Here is a 19,924-nt window from a genome sequence, read left to right as displayed (position 1 = left end):
AAACTTGATATTTGCATATGTGAATATGAGCAAATGTGAGTATGAATTCTAGCAACAATTCGATGCAAATTCTCATTCAACCTTTCAAAATGAAGAGATGAGGGTCTCTTAAATAGACTTTCTTAAAATTCATCAACGGTTGAGATCGATTTCAATCAACGGTCAGAATTAAAGGCGAAGTTCAGTCATAAAGAAAGATTTTCAAATTAAAAAGAGTTAACAAATTTAATTTGAGTAAAATAAAGAGTTAACTTATTCAATTTGAGTAGATAAAGGAGTTAACTGATTTAACTCATTTTTGATCAATAGTGAACTGAAAATTTCCCTTTTTGAACTGAAGAGAGATTTTGTTGAGATATTTAATTTAATAAAATAAGATATGCTCTCATAATTACATTTTCTATTGAATTAAATAATCTTTAATTAATTAGAGACACTTTTCTTATTTAATTAAATAACTTCATTTAATTAATTAGGAATGGCTTCTCATTTAATTAAATAACTTTGTTTAATTAATTACAAGTAAGTATTTCATTTAATTAAATAATTTCGTTTAATTATTTCAAAATTTGTTTCAAAACTAGTCAACTCAAGTCAACCGTGGTTAAATCTGGTCAATATTTGGTCAAACTTGATCTTTGCATATGAGAATATGAGCAAATGTGAGTATGAATTCAACCAATAATTCGATGCAAATTCTCATTCAACCTTTCAAAATGAAGAGATGAGGGTCTCTTAAGTAGACTTTCCTGAAATTCATCAACGGTTGAGATCGATTTCAATCAATAGTTAGGATTAAAAGTGAAGTTCAGTCATAAAGGGAGATTTCCAAATTAAAGGGAGTTAATAGATTTAATATGAGTAAAATAAGGAGTTAACTGATTCAATTTTAGTAGAAAAAGGAGTTAACTCATTTAACTCATTTTTTATCAATAGTGAACTGAAAATTTCCCTTTTTCAACTGAAGAGAGATTTTGTTGAGATATTTAATTTAATAAAATGAGATATGCTCTCATAATTACTTTTTGTATTTAATTAAATAATCTTTAATTAATTAGAGACACTTTTCTTATTTAATTAAATAACTTCATTTAATTAATTAGGAATGGCTTCTCATTTAATTAAATAACTTTGTTTAATTAATTACAAGTAAGTATTCCATTTAATTGAATAATTTTGTTTATTTATTTCAATTTTTTTTTCAAAACTAGTCAACTCAAGTCAACCATGGTTAAATCTGGTTAACTTTTTGTCAAAATTAATCTTTCCATATGAGAATATGAGCAAATGTGAGTATGAATTACAGCAACAATTCGATGCAAATTCTCATTCAACCTTTCAAAATGAAGAGATGAGGGTCTCTTAAGTAGACTTTCCTGAAATTCATCAACAGTTGAGATCGATTTCAATCAACGGTTAGGATTAAAGGTGAAGTTCAGTCATAAAGGGAGATTTTCAAATTAAAGGGAGTTAATAGATTTAATATGAGTAAAATAAGGAGTTAACTGATTCAATTTGAGTAGAAAAAGGAGTTAGCTGATTTAACTCATTTTTTATCAATAATGAACTGAAAATTTCTTTTTTTGAACTGAAGAGAGATTTTGTTGAGATATTTAATTTAATAAAATGAGATATGCTCTCATAATTACTTTTTATATTTAATTAAATAATCTTTAATTAATTAGAGACACTTTTCTTATTTAATTAAATAACTTCATTTAATTAATTAGGAATGGTTTCTCATTTAATTAAATAACTTTGTTTAATTAATTAGAAGTAAGTAATCCATTTAATTAAATAATTTTGTTTAATTATTTTTTAAAAAAAATTGAAACTAGTAAACTCAAGTCAACCGTGGCTAAATCTGGTCAACTTTTGGTCAAACTTAATCTTTGCGTATCTGAATATGAGCAAATGTGAGCATGAATTCTAGCAACAATTCGATGCAAATTCTCATTCAACCTTTCAAAATGAAGAGATGAGGGTCTCTTAAATAGACTTTTTTAGAATTCATCAATAGTGGAGATCGATTTCAATCAACGGTCAGGATTAAAGGTGAAGTTCACTCATAAAGGAAGATTTTCAAATTAAACGGAGTTAATAGATTTAATTTGAGTAAAAAAATAGTTAACTGATTCAATTTGAGTAGAAAAAGGAGTTAACTGATTTAACTCATTTTTGATCAATAGTGGACTGGAAATTTCCCTTTTTGAACTGAAGAGAGATTTTGTTGAGATATTTAATTTAATAAAATGAGATATGCTCTCATAATTACATTTTATATTTATTTAAATAATATTTTATTAATTAGAGTCACTTTTCTTATTTAATTAAATAACTTCATTTAATTAATTAGGAATGGCTTCTCATTGAATTAAATAACTTTGTTTAATTAATTAAAAGTAAGTACTCCATTTAATTAAATAATTTCGTTTAATGATTTCAAAATTATTTTCGAAACTGGTTAACTCAAGTCAACCGTGATTAAATCTGGTCAACTTTTGGTCAAACTTGATCTTTGCGTATGTGAATATGAGCAAATGTGAGTATGAATTCCAGCAACAATTCTATGTAAATTCTAATTCAACCTTTCAAAATGTAGAGATGAGGGTCTCTTAAATAGACTTTCTTGAAATTCAATGGTTGAAATCGATTTCAATCAATGGTCAGGATTAAAGGTGAAGTTCAGTCATAAAGGGAGATTTTCTAAATTAAAGGGAGTTAATAAATTTAATTTGAGTAAAATAAGGATTTAAATAATTTAACTCATTTTTTTATCAATAGTGAACTGAAAATTTTTCTTTTTGATCTGAAGAGAGATTTTGTTGAGATATTTAATTTAATAAAATGAGATATGCTCTCATAATTACTTTTTTTATTTAATAAAATAATCTTTAATTAATTGGAGACACTTTTATTATTTAATTAAATAACTTCATTTAAGTAATTAGGAATAGCTTCTCATTTAATTAAATAACTTTGTTTAATTAATTAGAAGTAAGTACTCCATTTGAGTAGAAAAAAGAATTAAATAATTTAACTCTTTAATTAATTAATTAACTGATTCAATTTGAGTAGAAAAAAGAGTTAACTGATTTAACTCATTTATTATCAATAGTGAACTGAAAATTTTTCTTTTTGATCTAAAGAGAGATTTTGTTGAGATATTTAATTTAATAAAATGAGATATGCTCTCATAATTACTTTTTCTATTTAATTAAATAATCTTTAATTAATTAGAGACACTCTTTTTATTTAATTAAATTTTATTTAATTAATTAAGAATTGCTTCTCATTTAATTAAATAACTTTGTTTAATTAATTACAAGTATTTCATTTAATTAAATAATTTTATTTAATTATTTCAAAATTCTTTTCGAAACTAGTCAACTCAAGTCAGTCGTCGTTAAATTTGGTCAACTTTTGGTCAAACTTGATATTTGCATATGTAAATATGAGCAAATGTGAGTATGAATTCTAGCAACAATTTGATGCAAATTCTCATTCAACCTTTCAATATGAAGAGATGAGGGTCTCTTAAATAGACTTTCATAGAATTTATCAATGGTTGAGATTGATTTCAATCAACGGTCATGATTAAAGGTGAAGTTCAGTCATAAAGGGAGATTTTCAAATTAAAGGGAGTTAACAGATTTAATTTGAGTAAAATAAGGAGTTAACTGATTCAATTTGAGTACAAAAAGGAGTTAACTAATTTAACTCATTTTTTATCAATAGTGAATTAAAAATTTCTTTTTTTGAACTGAAGAGAGATTTTGTAGAGATATTTAATTTAATAAAATGAGATATGCTCTCATAATTACTTTTTCTGTTTAATTAAATAATCTTTAATTAGTTAGAGACACTTTTTCTATTTAATTAAATAACTTCATTTAATTAATTAGGAATGGCTTCTCATTTAATTAAATAAATTTGTTTAATTAATTAGAAGTAAGTACTCTATTTAATTAAATAATTTTGTTTAATTATTTCAAAATTCTTTTCAAAATTGGTCAATTGAAGTCAACCGTGCTTAAATCTGATAAACTCTTGGTCAAACTTAATCTTTATGTATGTAAATATGAGCAAATGTGAGTATGAATTCCAACGACAATTTGATGCAAATTCTCATTCAACCTTTCAAAATGAAAAGATGAGGGTCTCTTAAATAGTCTTTACTAGAATTCATCAATGGTTGAGATCGATTTCAATCAACAGTCAGGATTAAAGGTGAAGTTCAGTCATAAAGGAAGATTTTCAAATTAATGGGAGTTAACAAATTTAATTTGAGTAAAATAAAGAGTTAACTGATTCAATTTGAGTAGAAAAATGAGTTAACTCATTTAACTCATTTTTTATCAATAGTGAACTGAAAATTTCCCTTTTTGATCTGAAGAGAGATTTTGTTGAGATATTTAATTTAATAAAATGAGATATGCTCTCATAATTACTTTTTATATTTAATTAAATAATTTTTAATTAATTAGAGACAATTTTCTTATTTAATTAAATAACTGCATTTAATTAATTAAGAATGGCTTCTCATTTAATTATATAACTTTGTTTAATTAATTAGAAGTACTCTATTTAATTAAATAATTTCATTTAATTATTTAAAAAAAATTTCAAAACTAGTCAACTCAAGTCAACTATGGTTAAATCTGGTCAACTTTGGGTCAAACTTGATCTTTGCGTATAATAATATGAGCAAATGTGAGTATGAATTTCAGCAACAATTTAATGCAAATTCTCATTCAACCTTTCAAAATGAAGAGATGAGAGTCTCTCAAATAGACTTTTCTGGAATTCATCAACGGTTGAGATCAATTTCAATCAACGGTCAGGATTAAAGGTGAAGTTCAGTCATGAAGGGAGATTTTCAAATTGAAGGGAGTTAACAGATTTAATTTGAGTAAAATAAGGAGTTAACTGATTCAATTTGAGTAGAAAAAGGAGTTAACTCATTTAACTCATTTTTTATCAATAGTGAACTGAAAATTTTCCTTTTTGAACTGAAAAGAAATTTTGTTGAGACATTTAATTTTATAAAATGAGATATGCTCTCATAATTACTTTTTCTATTTAATTAAATAATCTTTAATTAATTAAAGACACTTTTCTTATTTAATTAAATAACTTCATTTAATTAATTAGGAATGGCTTCTCATTTAATTAAATAACTTTGTTTAATTAATTAGAAGTAAGTACTCCATTTAATTAAATAATTTTGTTTAATTATTTCAAACAAAATTTTGAAACTAGTCAACTGTGGTTAAATCTGGTCAATTTTTGGTCGATGCAAATTCTCATTCAACCTTTCAAAATGAAGAGATGAGGGTCTTTTAAATAGACTTTCGTGGAATTCATCAATGGTTGAGATCGATTTCAATCAACGGTTAGGATTAAAGGTGAAGTTCAGTCATAAAGGGAGATTTTCAAATTAAAGGGAGTTAACAGATTTAATTTGAGTAAAATAAGGAGTTAACTGATTCAATTTGAGTAGAAAAAGGAGTTAACTGATTTAACTCATTTTTTATTAATAGTGAACTGAAAATTTCCCTTTTTGAACTGAAGAGAGATTTTGTTGAGATTTCTAATTTTATAAAATGAGTTATGCTCTCATAATTACTTTTTCTATTTAATTAAATAATCTTTAATTAATTAGAGACACTTTTCTTATTTAATTAAATAACTTCATTTAATTAATTAGGAATGGGTTCTCACTTAGTTAAATGACTTTGTTTAATTAATTAGAAGTAGTTCATTTAATTTAATAATTTTATTTAATTATTTTAAAATTTATTTTGAAACTAGTCAACTTAAGTCGATCGTGGTTAAATCTTGTCAACTTTTGGTCAAACTTGATCTTTGCGTATGTGAATATGAGCAAATGTGAGTATGAATTCCAGTAACAATTCGATGCAAATTCTCATTCAACCTTTCAAAATGAAGAGATGAGGGTCTTTTAAATAGACTTTTTTGGAATTCATCAACGGTTGAGATCGATTTCAATCAATAGTTAGAATTAAAATTGAAGTTCAGTCATAAAGGCAGATTTCCAAATTAAAGGGAGTTTGTAGTGCCTGCCCCTAGGTCGCATTTTTATTATCATTGTTGAACTCTTTTAGAGCTAGTTTTATGTTGTTGGTTGGTAGCATTCTTTTGAGATTATCAGATATTGTGTTATGGATTCAGTTTATTATGTAATGAGATTACTTAAATTTTGCATTTCATGTATGCATGATGATTATTTTTCAATGTTTGGAGTTATTAATGATGATTAGTAAGATGATTTATTGTCATATGTGTTTTCTTATGGATACTTACCCCATACTTGCATGTGTATGGTGTGCATGTTTGCTTTGTGTGTTTGCTTTTGTATAGCGTGTCTTATGTGGTTAAGGAAGTGAGTCGTAGTCACCTACTTGTCGAGATCTACATGATGCACCACTTCCTGCCATTGTTTGTTTAGTTTAGTATATATATTGTTCTTGTACATGCGTAATTTTTATGCAGATTGCAGGTACCGAGTATTGACTTTTTTGAATTGTTAGGATGAGCGTACCCTATCACACTATCTCAATAATAAGAGAGGGGAGATAAATTCTCAAGTCCAAATCCCAACCCTTTAAGCCATTTTTTCTAATTGAAAAATTAGGACAAGTATCCGAGTTGAGTAGCCTCCGAATGTGTCAGATAACATAATTCGTGATATTAACTCTTGATTTAATTTTGTATGTATTTTAGCTATGATGAGTTTTTTCATTTTTTTTACCTTATTAGTCCTTGATGTATTTTCTATTAATTAAGCCTCATTAAAAGATTTAATTAATGGTTTAATTAAATAGAAAATTAATATGATATTTTAATATTTATTTTATTTAATTAATTAAAAAATTAATTAAATAAAATATTTAAATTTGAAAATAAAAATAAAAATTTTAAATTTGGAATGTGACAATATTCATTTTAATAATAATATATTTGGAGCTCATTTTTAAATAAATGACTAAATAATATTATTATTAAAGCTAATAAATATTTTAGCAATTTAAGTTTTAAAAAATAAAATTTAAAAGTGAAAAATATATTTAAATTAATAAAATATTCTAAATCTCATGTGGTTAAAATATAAATATATTAAGATTGAAAAGTGAAATTATTAAAGTTGGTGAATGAGATTTAATAATAAATAAATTAATAAATTAAATTAGAAAGAGTAAAGTAAATATTATATTAATTATTGTGCACATAGGATTTGACAAGTTCTTAGGAATTGTCATGTAGACAACATAGGAGTTTTCACTCTAAGAATGCACTAGTTGTCTACACTTAAAAGTTAGCATTTTATTTGAGCACATGGTGTCTACAACCTTAAGACTTATCTAGAAGGTTGAAGAAGACTCGTACTTGGTTGTCATGCTTATCTTTTAGTGGTTTCTACAGACACTCTAGATGCACCTTAGAGGCTTTTAAATAGAGACTCTCCTAGTGTGTTTTGGCGAGCTTAAATGAAACCTTAATGGAAGCTACAAGCTACAAGTTTAAATAAAAGCTACAAGTTACAAGCTTAGAATGGAAGCTTCAAAGCTTACATACATTGGAGAAGTTCATATGCTCGTATATTTTCTACATGTTTTTATGTTCCTTATAGCACTTCCAATCACTTGGAGAATTCGGTTGGCTTAGATCTTAGAAGAATTGTGAATGATGGAGAAGGAAGGGATTTTCTATGAACTTCTGAGGCATGGCGGATTAGCATCAGTGTCCAGGTGCACTCATGATATTCGCATATTCTCTTTACACTATTTCTCTTCCTATCTTCATCATGTTTGTTATATGTGTCTGAATACTCTTTGTAATTGACTCTACAATTAAATTGGAATCTAGATATGTATAGTTGCAAAGAAAATAATAGAAAACCTTAGATCCAATTAAGGAAGAAATTAGATCTAAACGGATTTGGGTTTGAATTAGAATCAAATTGAAATAGATTTGAAAATGGTTTCAATATTTATGGCCAAATCCATTAGTAAAATTATTAAATAAATTTAGAGAACAATTATTTTAAAAGGAATTCTCAATTCATCACAAACTGCCCTGTCGCTGCCCCTTGGATAGACTCGAACTCAGTCATTCATAACTTTTTATCGTGATCGAATTTATTCGATCACTGTAGTCAAAATTTAAGCAACTTGGCCCTCTCCAACATATTTAAATTTTAGCCTAATCTAATGATTCATTAGGGAGATATGGCCGTCGTATTGAGACTATTTTATTCAAAGAAAAAAATTTCTCCATTTTCCATAACCAAGAGTTCTTTATGCTTAAACTTCACAAAAATAATATATCAAAGCATGGAATGAATTAAAGATATTATTGTAATCTTCCCTTATTAGAATCTTATTAATATGCATTAGTTTTATATGGTATATTATCTAATCTAATTAAGATTAGTTAATAGTAGAAGAAGTGTAATTAATTATTAGTCAATCTAAGTAAATAGATTTTTAAATGAAAGAAAATTAAAAGAAAAGAGATTTTAATATAGTTTATATAGTGGACCTTTTATAATGTATATTGAATACTATTTAATATATAGAATTGTTTAATGAGTTAAGAATTTGAAAATTATTCATGTTAAAATTTACAATGAGTCTTATTGATTTGTAATAGAGATCCATTTTGAAAACAACGTTTATATAGACAAAATATTATTAGAACAATTAAAAAAATAGAGTCTAATGGTTGATTTTAATATTGATTAAATAATTGTAAGATGATAATTTATATGATATTGGATTAATATTAAATTATTATGTTATTGGTTAATACGTTGAATACTTTAATAGAGTTAAGAGTTATCCAAATATTAACTAATGAGTTTATGGAAGGATTCTATAGATCCAGTATTTATAGTTTGAGAAGTTTATTATTTATTAATATTTGTAAGGACTAGCAAACTATTAATAAATAATGGTTTAAATATATATCAACAAATCTGATTAGAGTTAATCTAGTGGAGATTATTTATTGATTGAAGTTTTGTAAAAGATAATAATTTTTGGAGTTGGATTATAATTGATTTTAATCAATTGATATTTATTGAGTTGTCAATATAATTATATTATGTGATAGAGTTTTAATTTGAAATGATTATCATTAATACGAAATCGTTAAGAAAGATGAATGCAGTCATTATGGATAAGATTTCTAAAATAACTTGTTAATTTTATTATTATTAAAATATTAATATTTGTGTATTGGATTGAAGTTGACTTTGACGTACAAACTATTATTAGTCAACTAATACTCATTGGGTTGATGGTTTGGTTGTGAAATTATTAATTAAATCAATTAACTAGAGCTAATTGCATTTAATTAATAATTAAGTTATGTAATAGAGATTTAATTGATATAATTCTTTAATGAGATTGTAGAAATACTGATATCAAAGTTGATAGGTCTTATTCCGATGACTAGAATAACGACTTTAGATATTTTAATTGTGAAGACTTAGTAATATATAATTGAGAATTATTAGAATGATAAAAGGTCAAGGATTGTAAACCGATATTAATTGATCATTCTAATAAAGTTATCTTCTTCTTATTCGAAGATTGATAATTGGTTCTTTTATAAATGAATAATGATTTTAGAAAAATTGAAAAGTTAATCAACTAAAATATGGATCATGGTTAAATATAGAGAACAAATTAATTAAAAGTCAACGATGGTTAGTTTAGCGAATATTTATCCTTAAGTTATTCTTAGAATGTAATTCTTAATAATGGAAGGATAATGCTATCGGGGAAACAAATGGGTTCATGTGTAGGTCAAATGATGAAACTTAAGACACTCAAAAGTATACTTGCGAACAGAAAACTAGATACCTCTACACATTATTCAACTATGTGAATTTAGTAAACCAAAACATGTATTTGTATCGTGTATTCTATATGCTTCTTGTTTTGAGTTTTGAGTTGACTAGTGTTGACCAGTCCTAGGTTGTTACCAGAGGCTCGGGGGTTATGAGATGTGTTGGTATGTTGATCTTATTTGGTCTCGATCTTTATAAGCCCAACCATGGTTATATGATTGTATGCTCTATGAAATGTTTGTATTTGTTCATTAGTCTTCATGTGTGAAGCTGAGATGTATGTGTATTAGACACTTGAGCTAATTATTTTTGAGTTATCGATCAATTATCCTTGGATTATTTTCTAGTTGTCATGATGGGACTGAAATGTGAATTTATTTCTTGATGATGTCATGTTGTGACATGTTTGACTCAACTATTTTGGAGTCTTCGATCAGTATGATTTTGAGATATTCTTGGTTTCTTGTTGAGAACCAATGGATATTGTGAATTATTTTGAGATGTATTTTGGCTATTGAGAACCAATGATTATTATGATTATCAGTGATGCCTTCAGTTGCCAATAAAGAACTGTTGTGGTCATGATTTTCTATGGATACTTTTCCAGATGCTCATAGAGATTTGATTATTCTTATTATGGATATTTGATGATTTTATGCATATTTGATGATTTTATTTTAGATTATCTTTTGTGATTTTGAGATTTATGATTCTATGAGCTTAGGGTAGGTAATCTACTTGTAGTGTCAGGAAGTGGCTTGCAATAGGGGTCGGGGCCCTAAGTGGTTGCCAGTGTAACTCATTGTAAGTTTGGTTAATAAGTGATAACATTTACACACTAAATAGAGATTAAATGAACCTATAAAGATAATTGTTTTGGTTCTCGCCCACGCCTTGAGTGCTTGTACATGCTAGGATGGGAGTAGTGAGAACGCATGGTTGCAACCTTGCATTTCGTAGTATGCCTCGTCAGTATGAGAGGATACTAGTGGCCGCATGAGATCAGTATGGACCCGTGGAGTTTAGCTAACTGCCAGGGTAACTTGTACGTGATAAATGTGATGACACTTTCTTGCTTGCATAGTAGGTTTCCTACATGTCATTGTTGTGCCTCTGGGAATTAGATGTCGATTTTGTGTGATGGAACCTTTGAGTTAGTATACTTTTAAGATTCCTAGACTATTAGAGATTTGTGCTATGTGATTTTGATAGCCTATTTGAGACTTGAGATTATCTCCTGAGCACGGTGGGAGTGGACGACTTAGGATCCACGCGGTCAGGTGGTAGTGTATTTCCACTCTTATCATTTGAGATCCATCCATAGACACCGTGGATAATGCTATCTTGGTTGGTATTTATCTTCACCATGTTCTTGGAGCATTATGATAGATGATATACTTTATAATGGGTGTATTTGTTGGTATATTTCTTACATTGATGATTTGCATATGTTAGTTGATAATTTATTATGTTTTACTTTGCATGTTAGTAGGATGTTTATAGAAGTGACATTCCTACTATGTTAATACCGATGATCTCTTCGGTGCTTTGAAATGTTACTCACGGAAGGATGACTAGAATCCACGATGGTCTAATGATGTTATTTACAATTGGGAGGAACCGTGCACTAAGTTATTTATGTTTGTGATTTATGGTTATATTTTATGATGGCTGTTTATATCTTTTGTGATGTTGTATCATGTATGACATGTGGTTTCATTTATGTTATTGCATCATAGATTAGTATTTGATGATGATGTATGTTTATTCTTTCAAGCTTTTCATAACTTGTAACATGTAAAGCGGATGATTGAGCAATCTAAAATGTAAATTTCAAAGGACACTTATGTATTGTTTAAGTACATTGGATATATCATTGCTAAGGATGTGATGTTAGATGAATAGTTAATTTAGATGTGATACAACGGTAAGGAATCCTTAAAGAATGTAACCTGATATCTTATGTTATGTTTACTTTTAAATGGTTATTATTATTGCTTCCGCGAATGTTCTGAATGGTTTATATTTCATGTTTAAAAAAAAAATTGTTTGGTAAACATAGTGAAATTCTTTGGATCCCTTGGTGGGGCATTACATTTGGTATCAGAGCCCGAGTTTCAACATTGGGAGCTCTGAGTATATTTGAATGCCATTAGTGTCAACTAGTTGAACAAAATGAAAACTTTGAACTATCATGTGTATCTCTTTCAAACTAAAAACTTGAAACTAGGTGAACTGAAATAGAGCTTAAAACTGTTACTTGCATATTTTTCATACTTCAACACTTAGCTTTCAAAACTAAAAATTCTACTGAAAACCTAAACGAGGGCAAAACTGAAAATTGAAACTCATTTTAGTTGCAAAACATGTATCTTTTATCTATGTTGTAAGGTAGAAAACTTATGTTTATCTTTGCAAGCATTAAGTTGCTCTTGTTTAGAATGTATTAAGAGATTTATTTTAGTAGTTGTTAAAAGACTGAATGTTCGATCAATGTGGTTTTTGGTTTACCATTGAACCAGAATCATATTGCTCTAAGAGTGTTGTAATATATTCAATGGAATCATATCTCCCTACAGAGGGAAAGGGATCAATGGGACCCACATAGTGAGTATCTTACTTTTTCATTCTTGTAGGCTTCTAGGAGTAAGCCTAATTTCAAGGGGGGTGGATGTAGTGCCTGCCCCTAGGTCACATTTTTTTTATCATTGTTGAACTCTTTTAGAGCTAGTTTTATGTTGTTCGTTGGCAGCATTCTTTTGAGATTATCAGGTATTGTGCTATGGATTCAGTTTATTATGTGATGAGATTAGTTAGATTTTGCATTTCATGTATGCATGATGATTATTTTTCAATGTTTGGAATTATTAATAATGATTAGTAAGATGATTTATTGTCATATGTGGTTTTCTATGGATACTTACCCCATACTTGCATGTGTATGGTGTGCGTGTTTGCTTTGCGTCTTTGCTTTTGTATAGCATGTCTGATGTGGTTAAGGAAGGGAGTCGTAGTCACCTGCTAGTCGAAATCTACACGATGCACCACTTCTTGCCATTGTCTGTTTAGTTTAATATATATATTGTGCTTGTACATGCATAGTTTTTATGCAGGTTTCAGGTACCGGATATCAACTTCTCTAAATTGCCAGGATGAGCGTACCCTATCACACTATCTCAATGATAAGAGAGGGGAGATAAATTCTCAAGTCCAAATCCCAACCCTTTAAGCCATTTGTTCTAATTGGAAAATTAGGACAAGTATCTGAGTTGAGTACCCTTCGAATGCGTCAAATAACGTAATTCGTGATATTAACCCTTGGTTTGATTTTGTATGTATTTTGGCTATGATGAATTTTTTCATTTTTTTACCTTATGAGTCTTTGATATATTTTCTATTAATTAAGCCTAATTAAAAGATTTAATTAATGGTTTAATTAAATGGAACATTAATATGATATTTTAATATTTATTTTATTTAATTAATTGAAAAATTAATTAAATAAAATAATTAAATTTGAAAATAAAAGTTAAAAGTTTAAATTTGGAATGTGACAATATTTATTTTAATAATAATATATTTGAAGCTCATTTTTAAATAAATGACTAAATAATATTATTATTAAAGCTAATAAATATTTTAGCAATTTAAGTTTTGGAAAATAAAATTTAAAAGTGAAAAATATATGTAAATTAATAAAAGATTCTAAATCTCATGTCATTAAAATATAAATATATTAAGATTGAAAAGTGAAATTATTAAAGTTAGTGCATGAGATTTAATAATAAATTAATTAATAAATTAAATTGGAAAGAGTAAAGTAAATATTATATTAATTATTGTGCACATAGGAATTGACAAGTTCTCGAGAGTTGTCATGTAGACAACACAAGAGTTTGCACTCTAAGAATGCACTAGTTGTCTACACTTAAAAGTTAGCATTTATTTGAGCACATGGTGTCTACAACCTTAAGACTTATCTAGAAGGTTGAAGAAGACCCATGCTTGCTTGTCATGCTTATCTTCTAGTTATTTCTATATATGAGAAAATGTTAGTATGCTAATAGAAACTAAATTTAAATAAACCTTTTACAAACTAAACAAAATTCATAGACTTCAAGATAGACTAAGATGAGCTCTCAATTGAGAATATGAGCCATTAATGGACTCTCTCAATAAGAAGCTCTCTTGTTGAGTAGCTTTATCTAAATGGATAGGATGTATGCTCAATATGCTTCCAAAGGCTTCAATGGATGATTGTGGATTTTTGGTGTGGATAGATGGCTTTAGTATGGATTTGGCTCTCAAAATAGCATTATAACTTTACTTCATGGATTGTGTTATTTTGCAAAGGGGAAGGATCCAATTTATAGGCAAGAGGCTTGAGGGATTGAGGGCTAAGATGCAAGGATGGGAAAAAGCTCATGGAGGGCTTAGATTGCATGAGAGGAGAGCACATGGATTGTGCTTTCTTAAAACCAATCAAGGAGTGACACATGTCACATGGTGAGAGGATGGAGAAAAGGGGAAGGATGAGTCAAAAAAGGAGGCTCAAGGGATAAAATTTTCATAAAGACCCTCATAATGACTTGTAAGAGCAATAAAAGGGCTTGTAAGAGTCATTTATGACCTAGTGGACTTCATAAAGTTTTATGGTTGAGATATTTTGAGGGTGATGAGAGTAAATTCGACTTGGACTTGATTAGGAAGGTTTTAAGCTTGCTTAGGCTTGTGCAAATGATTAGAGGATGGATTAGGATGGTTTAGGATTAGCTTAGAGATAGGCAAGTGGATGGCATTTAATGAGGGTGGGTGAAGGAGGAGATATTTGTTAACTTTGGCTTGGGTTAGTAATTCTTAACCCATGTTTAGGATATGTGACAAGGTTAGGAGGGGATTAGGATTAGGTTTTAAAACATCTTCTAGAAGAGTCTAGACTTTGGATGAGGATAAAGACTTTCTAGAATAGTCTAGAATTTTCTAAGATAAGGATGAAGACTTTCTAGAAGAGTCTAGAACTTCTTAGGATGAGGATAAATTAGATTTTTAGGAAATAAATAAAGTTTTATTTATTTCAAGGGTTTGGGTTGAGGAGATATTTATTAAAATTTTTTTAATAAACATGAGGATTAATATTTAATCTTAATTAAATATTTTGAGTTGGGATTAGGGGTAGGAAATGATGGGATTAGCCTTTAATCAAAATTAAAGAAGGATTAGAAGATATGGCTGTCGTATTGAGAGTATTTTTTTCAAGGACAGATATTTCTCCATTTCTCATAACTAAGAGTTCTTTATGCTTAAATTTCACAAAAATAATATATCAAAGCATGGAATAAATTAAAGATATTATTGTAATCTTCCCTTATTAGAATCTTATTAATATGCATTAGTTTTATATGGTATATTATCTAATCTAATTAAGATTAGTTAATAGTAGAAGAAGTGTAATTAATTATTAGTCAATCTAAGTAAATGGATTTTTAAATGAGAGAAAATTAAAAGAAAAGAGATTTTAATATAGTTTATATAGTGGACCTTTTATAATGTATATTGAATACTATTTAATATATAGAGTTGTTTAATGAAGATGATAATGTTAAAAATTTAGAAATTATTCATGTTAAAATTTACAATGAGTCTTATTGGTTTGTGATAGGGATCTTTTTCAAATAACATTTATATAGACAAAATATTATTAGAACAATTAGAAAATAGAGTCTAATGGTTAATTTTAATATTGATTAAATAATTGTAAGATGATAATTTATATGATATTGGATTAAGATTAAATTATTATGTCATTGGTTAATACGTTGAATAATTTAATGCAGTTAAGAGTTATCCAAATATTAACTAATGAGTTTATGGAAGGATTCTATAGATCCAGTATTTATAGTTTGAGGAGTTTATTATTTATTAATGTTTGTAAGGACTAGCAAACTATTAATAAATAATGGTTTAAATATATATTAACAAATTTGATTAGAGTTAATCTAGTGAAAATTATTTATTGATTGAAGTTGTGTAAAAGATAATAATTTTTGGAGTTGGATTATAATTGATTTTAATCAATTGATATTCATTGAGTTATCAATATAATTATATTATGTGATAGATTTTTAACTTGAAATGATTATCATTAATGCGAAATCGTTAAGAAAGATAAATGTAGTCATTATTGATAAGATTTCTAAGATATATTGTTAATTTTATTATTATTGAAATATTAATATTTGTGTATTGGATTGAAGTTGACTTTGACGTAAAAACTATTGTTAGTCAACTAATACTCATTGGGTTGATGGTTTGGTTGTGAAATTATTAATTAAATCAATTAACTAGAGCTAATTAGATTTAATTAATAATTAAGTTATGTAATAGAAATTTAATTCATATAATTCTTTAATGAGATTGTGGAAATACTGATATCAAAGTTGATAGGTCTTATTCCGATGACTAGAATAACGACTTTAGATATTTTAATTGTGAAGACTTAGTAATATATAATTGAGAATTATTAGAATGATAAAAGGTCAAGGATTGTAAACTGATATTAATTGATCATTCTAATAAATTTATCTTTTTCTTATTTGAAGATTGATAATTGGTTCTTTTATAAATGAATAATGATTTTAGAAAAATTGAAAAGTTAATCAACTAAAATATGGATCATGGTTAAATATAGAGAACAAATTAATTAAAAGTTAATGATGGTCAGTTTAGCGAATATTTATACTTAAGTTATTCTTAGAATGTAATTCTTAATAATGGAAGGATAATGCTATCGGGGAAACAAATGGGTTCATGTGTAGGTCAAATGATGAAACTTAAGACACTCAAAAGTATACTTGCGAACAGAAAACTAGATACCCCTACACATTATTCAACTATGTGAATTTAGTAAACCAAAACCTGTATTTGCATCATGTATTCTATATGCTTCTTGTTTTGAGTTTTGAGTTGACTAGTGTTGACCAGTCCTAGGCTGTTACCAGAGGCTCAAGGGTTATGAGATGTGTTGGTATGTTGATCTTATTTGGTCTCGATCTTTATAAGCCCAACTATATTTATGTGACCGTATGCTCTATGAAATGTTTGTATTTGTTTATCAGTCTTCATGTGTGAAGCTCAGATGTATGTGTATGAGACACTTGAGTTAATCATTTTTGAGTCATCGATCAGTTATCCTTGGATTATTTTCTAGTTGCCATGATGGAACTGAAATGTGGATTTATTTCTTGATCATGTCATGTTGTGACATGTTTGACTCAACTATTTTGGAGTCTTCGATCAGTATGATTTTGAGATATTCTTGGTTGCTTATTGAGAACCAATGGATATTGTGATTTATTTTGAGATGTATTTTGATTATTGAGAATCAATGATTATTATGATTATAAGTGATGCCTTCAGTTTTCAATAGAGAACTATTATATTCATGATTTTCTATGGATACTTTTTCAGATGCTCATGGAGATTTGATGATTCTTATTACGGATATTTGATGATTTTATTCATATTTGATGATTTTACTATAGATTATCTTTTGTGATTTTGAGATTTATAATTCCATGAGCTTAGAGTAGGTAATCTACTTGTAGTGTCAGGAAGTGGCTTGCAATGGGAGCCGAGGCCCTAAGTGGTTGCCAAGGTAACTCATTGTAAGTTTGGTTAATAAGTGATAATATTTACACACTAAATGGAGATTAAATGAACGTAAAAAGATAATTGTTTTGGTTCTCACCCATGCTTTGAGAGCTTTTACAGGCTAGGATGGGAGTAGTGAGAATGCATGGTTGCGACCTTGCAAATTCTGTAGTATGCCTCGTTAGTATGAGAGGATACTAGTGGCCGCATGAGATCAGTATGGACTCATGAAGTTTAGCTAACTACGAGGGTAACTTGTATGTGATAAATGCAATGACACTTTTTCGCTTGCACAGTAGGCTTCATACATGTCATTGTTGTGCCTCTGAGAATTAGATGTCAGTTTTGTGTGATGAAACGTTTGAGTTAGTATACTTTTAGGATTCTTGGACTATTAGAGATTTGGGCTATATGAATTTGATAGCCTGTTTGAGACTTGAGATTTGTGCTATATACTTTATGATGGATGTATTTGCTGGTATGTTCCTTACATTGATGATTTGCATATGTTAGTTGATGATTTATTATGCTTTAATTTGCATGTTAGTAGGATATTTATAGGAGTGACATTCCTACTATGTTAATACCAATGATGTCTTCGGTACTTTAGAATGTTACGCACGGAGGGATGGCTAGGATTCACGATGGTCTAATGATGCTATTTACGGTTGGAAGGAACCGTGCACTTATTTATATTTGTGATTTATGGTTATCTTTTATGATGGATGTTTATATCTTTTGTGATGATATATCATGTATAAAATGTGGTTTCATTTATGTTATTGCATCATGGATTAGTATTTGATGATGATGTATGTTTATTCTTTTAAGCTTTTAATACCTTGTAACATGTACAGTGGATGATTGAGCAATCTGAAATGTAAATTTCAAAGGACACTTATGTATTGTTTAAGTACATTAGATATATCATTGCTAAGGATGTGATGTTAGATGAATAGTTAATTTAGATGTGATACAACGTTAAGGAATCCTTAAAGAATGTAACTTGTTATCTTATGTTATGTTTACTTTTAAATGGTTATTGCTATTGCTTCCGCGAATGTTATGAATGGTTTATATCTCATGTTTTAAAAAAAAAATTTGTTTGGTAAACATAGTGAAATTCTTTGGATCCCTTGGCGGGGCATTAGAGAGTTAACAAATTTAATTTGAGTAAAATAAGGAGTTAACTGATTCAATTTGAGAAGAAAAAGGAGTCAACTGATTTAACTCATTTTTTATCAATAGTGAACTGGAAATTTCCCTTTTTGAACTGAAGAGAGATTTTGCTGAGATGTTTAATTTAACAAAATGAGATATGCTCTCATAATTACTTTTTCTATTTAATTAAATAAACTTTAATTAATTAGAGACACTTTTCTTATTTAATTAAATAACTTCATTTAATTAATTAGGAATGGTTTCTCATTTAATTAAATAACTTTATTTAATTAATTAGAAGTAAGTACTCCATTTAATTAAATAATTTTGTTTAATTATTTCAAATTTTTTTTTTTAAACTAGTCAACTCAAGTCAACCGTGGTTAAATCTGGTCAACTTTTGGTCAAACTTGATATTTGCTTATGTGAATATAAGCAAATGTGAGTATGAATTCCAGCAATAATTCGATGCAAATTCTCATTCAACCTTTCAAAATGAAGAGATGGGGGTCTGTTAAATAGACTTTCCTAAAATTCATCAACAGTTGAGGTCGATTTCAATCAACGGTCAGGATTAAAGGCGAAGTTTAGTCATAAAGGAAGATTTCCAAATTAAAGAGAGTTAACAGATTTAATTTGAGTAAAATAAGGAGTTAACTGATTCAATTTGAGTAGAAAAAGGAGTTAACTCATTTAACTCATTTTTTATCAATAGTGAACTGAAAATTTCCCTTTTTGAACTAAAGAGATATTTTGTTAAGATATTTAATTTAATAAAATGAGATATGCTCTCATATTTTATTTTTCTATTTAATTAAATAATCTTTAATTAATTAGAGACTCTTTTCTTATTTAATTAAATAACTTCATTTAATTAATTAGGAATGGTTTCTCATTTAATTAAATAACTTTGTTTAATTAATTAGAAGTAAGTACTCCATTTAATTAAATAATTTCATTTAATTATTTTAAAATTCTTTTCGAAATTAGTCAACTCAAGTCAACCGTGGTTAAATTTGGTCAACTTTTGGTCAAACTTGATATTTGCGTATGTGAATATGAGCAAATGTGAGTATGAATTCCAGCAACAATTTGATGCAAATTTTTATTCAACCTTTCAAAATGAAAAGATGAAGGTCTCTTAAATAGACTTTCTTGGAATTCATCAACGACTGAGATCGATTTTAATCAACGGTCAGGATTAAAGGTGAAGTTCAGTCACAAAGGGAGATT

The sequence above is a fragment of the Cupressus sempervirens genome, chromosome 8 (assembly GCF_028749045.1).
Source record: "Cupressus sempervirens isolate cs-2001-9-10 chromosome 8, ASM2874904v1, whole genome shotgun sequence".
Classification (NCBI taxonomy): domain Eukaryota; kingdom Viridiplantae; phylum Streptophyta; class Pinopsida; order Cupressales; family Cupressaceae; genus Cupressus; species Cupressus sempervirens.
The sequence above is the reverse complement of the archived record's forward strand: the minus strand, read 5'-3'. Positions refer to the sequence as shown.